Source organism: Labeo rohita, unplaced genomic scaffold (genome assembly GCF_022985175.1).
Source record: "Labeo rohita strain BAU-BD-2019 unplaced genomic scaffold, IGBB_LRoh.1.0 scaffold_572, whole genome shotgun sequence".
NCBI lineage: Eukaryota > Metazoa > Chordata > Actinopteri > Cypriniformes > Cyprinidae > Labeo > Labeo rohita.
The window spans coordinates 33,326-37,267 of NW_026129496.1; positions in this window are offsets into that span (position 1 = coordinate 33,326).

Genomic DNA, 3,942 nt, shown 5'->3' on the forward strand with positions numbered 1-3,942 from the left:
AACTTTGCCTCAAGAACCATTGCTGTCAATCAAATCGTTCATTAATTATTCACAAATATGTGAAAAACCTACTTTTGCGAACTAGTCCTAGGTTTTTCACTCAATCTCGATCAAACCACTGCAGTAATATTCTCTGGACTCTCTAGATCAATAATTATCAAAAAAATGTTGAATTTTGTCCTTCGGTTAGCTATAACCGGGTTAATTTACAAAAGGGGTGTGGCCACATATACCCAAAAGCCTATAAAACCAAAACGAAAACTCAAAACTTTACGAAAATTGGTGAAAACATGTGTCAGATGATTCTTAACAAGCATGCAAAGTTTCATGGAGATCGGAGCATAGGTGGCGCTATAACAGTTAAAAAGGCTTTAAAAACAAGATTTCTATGGTAAATGGCCTCAAATTGTTAAAAAATGCTCATCTATTCACACAAACACTAGATCTTACACTTACATCTGTATGATATATCCCCTCATTCTGAACAACTTTGCATACCACCTCAAAGGCCTTAAATGCTCGAACCCCGGTAATTGCTGCTTGCAGCTATATTTATTATTATTTGTAATTGTTATTTTTTTTTTATTATTATTATTATTATTATTCTTATTATTATTTTCCCTAGAACTGATCGTGCAGCCCAAACCGTAAGGCCTAGAGAGCTGAAACTTGGCCAGAAGGTAGAGCTCCTCCCTGGGGACTCAGGCGCAAAGAACCGCCCCAATCGGCCTAAAGGTGGCGCTACAGCGCAAAAAACTAACTTTTTTTACATTTTTGGCCATAGCTCGTACAATTTTTGTCGTAGACTCAAAAACTTTACATCGTTGCAATCCTTGGGTCAGTACGCACAAAAAAGTGCACTGGCGCAGATTTTTGCTCTAGGCCCGGTTTTTTCCGCAAAATGGCGTTATTGTCCAAAACCTACTTTTGCGAACTAGTCCTAGGTTTTTCGCCCGATCGGAACCAAACCAGTGCAGAAATGTTCTCTGGACAGTGAATATCAATAATTATCAAAAAAAAGTTGAAATTTTGACTCACGGTCGAATAGGAATGCCAAAACGTTCTATGCTAACATTAGCAAATTCTTACATTTGGCTATAACTTTTGAATGGAATGAGATATCTACACCAAACTCGGTACACATGTGTATAAGCTCAATCTTTGGTCAAATAAAAAAAATTGCACAGCTCTGCCACTTGGTGGCGCTATAAGCCTGAAAAAACATATTATTGGCTATAAATACACCGCCGTTAGTCCGATTGACTTGAAAATTGGTATGCAGTCTCTTGGACTAAAGGGGCACAAGTGTCTATGAGGACATTGGCGTATCTCAAAAAACATGGCCGCCATTGGCCAATGAAGTTTGAGCACCTATTAGACAAGGTTAACGGAGGCCGATCGGAACGAAACTCACCGGGCATATTCGACTCATGGCCCTAAAGGTCTGTAAGAATTTTGAAAGAAATCGGCCACTAGTTGGCGCTAACGAGTTTTATGGCTCTGTAATCACGTGGTGTTTCACACATCCACACAATATGCATATCATTTGATAGATCTCCTCATGATGAACAACTTTGCCTCAAGAACCATTGCTGTCAATCAAATCATTCATTAATTATTCACAAATATGTGAAAAACCTACTTTTGCGAACTAGTCCTAGGTTTTTCACTCAATCTCGATCAAACCACTGCAGTAATATTCTCTGGACTCTCTAGATCAATAATTATCAAAAAAATGTTGAATTTTGTCCTTTGGTTAGCTATAACGGGGTCATTTAGAAAAGGGCGTGGCCACGTATATCCAAAAGCCTATAAAACCTAAACAAAAACTCAAAACTTTACAAAAATTGGAGAAAACATGTGTCAGATGATTCTTAACAAGCATGCAAAGTTTCATGGAGATCGGACCATAGGTGGCGCTATAACAGTTAAAAAGGCTTTAAAAACAAGATTTCTATGGTAAATGGCCTCAAACTGTTAAAAACTGCTCATCTATTCACACAAACACTAGATCTTCATATCATATGATATATTCCCTTATTCTGAACAACTTTGCATAGAACCTTAATCAAACCGCTTGCAGCTATATTTATTAAACAATCAAGGAGTCAGTGTCTCACTTCATTAAGACTTGACTATTGAAATCTTCTGAATAAATGATTCAATGACATATTTTTTTAAACGGGCAGTTGTCGCCACCTCCTGGCGGAAGAGGATAAGCGTTTCTACACATACAAGTGTTAAGATACTTTCGTTTTGATCGCTACTGTAGACAATAAGTGTTTATACCCAAACTGTAAAGTTCTAATCCCAGTACTTCTGTTATTTAAATGTCTGTAACACAGAAATAATGATTATAATGTGGTTAAAACTATACCCCTATCGTCTGTTTCATTAACATGGGTAGCGACAATACGTGCTTCTCATGCTCCACTGACACTCGCGATGTGAAACAGTCCTAATAGAATCTAGCTAGATCTTGTACCACGAGATCTTATCACATCCCCACTGACCACATAGCTTGTTTTCTTAGATGTCAAGAAAAGCCATATCTGTGTGTTTTAGGCTTATTTTCAATGCTCATATTGTTAATAACATACTGATACATGACTCAGTTTTTCCATTTTCCTCAGTGACAACAATTTCTTCACCTCAATCATAAACACACCTCCATGACCATTTCCCTTTCTGTGCAAACATTTACTGACAGCATGGCTTTGATGAAACGCTGTCTGATAATTTGAAAGTGCTCATCCAATTTTCATGCGTTCCCCGAGTGCTCGTGCTGTGGTCGATGGTGTGACTCGGTGCTGTAACTATTTCAGCAGGGACCCTAGGTGTCACAAAATACATTACCAGCCTTGTTTACCCTGGGAGAGAACACAATTGCTATAATTATTATCATTTTCATCAAAGCCGGTAAAAGCTGATGCAGTGTTAGTGTAATGCTGCAAAATTACAGGGACACACTAAGAATGGTCTATTAAAATGTGTCTTATTGGAGAGGAATGACTGCTGCCTTATTTTTCAATCCATAATTTCTTAACTTTTTCTATAAATCTCTGCCCTATATTATGGACATTGAAAAGTACAGGGACCTCTTACCCCATTTAATTGAGAAGATGATGAAACCATATATTGCAGTTTTGTGGAAATGCTAAAACACATTTTTTTGAAACCATCACTCATATTCTCAAAACCTCAAATCCAAATTTTCAAACTAAATTCACAGAACCCCTGACTGTTCTAGCAAAATCAAACAATCGCTTCAAAGCCCTTTTTTTTAAACCACAATCATACACATATTAGTCAATACTATATACACATATATAGTATATACAGATCATTCATTAGACACTACATCAAAATATGTGCTCAGTGCATGTAGTTACAAATATATATATGTATATGTGTGTGTGTGCATATGTGTACATGTATATCTATCTATCTATCTATCTATGTCTATGTATATATCTATCTATGTATCTATGTATATATATATACTCATACATATGTGTGTATTTTTCCTTTTTTTTTTTTTTTTTTTTGTATATTCACCAAACTTGGTGATTTTCTTTTAAGTGTATGTTTATGTATCTTTTTTATTGCAAATAATTGTTATATACTGTACAGTATATAGTCTGTGCACTTTGAACAACTGGCTTATATTTTGTATATTTAAATATTTAGAAACAAGTGTGAAGAATTGAGAGCAAATTGTGTCTTAGTGAGTGAGAATGTGTTTAGAGTTTTGCAAAAAGAGTGTCTGTAATGCCAAGCCAGCAGAGGGAGCCATCACCCGAATACTGACTGCGCGCTCCTCTGCTGCTTCTACTGCTACTTCCTGTTTGGCAGTATTTAAGGACTCACCATGTGCTCACACATTGCGAAGTATTGCCAGTTTACCTGCCTTGCAAGCGTTTTCTGATTACTCTGATTTGT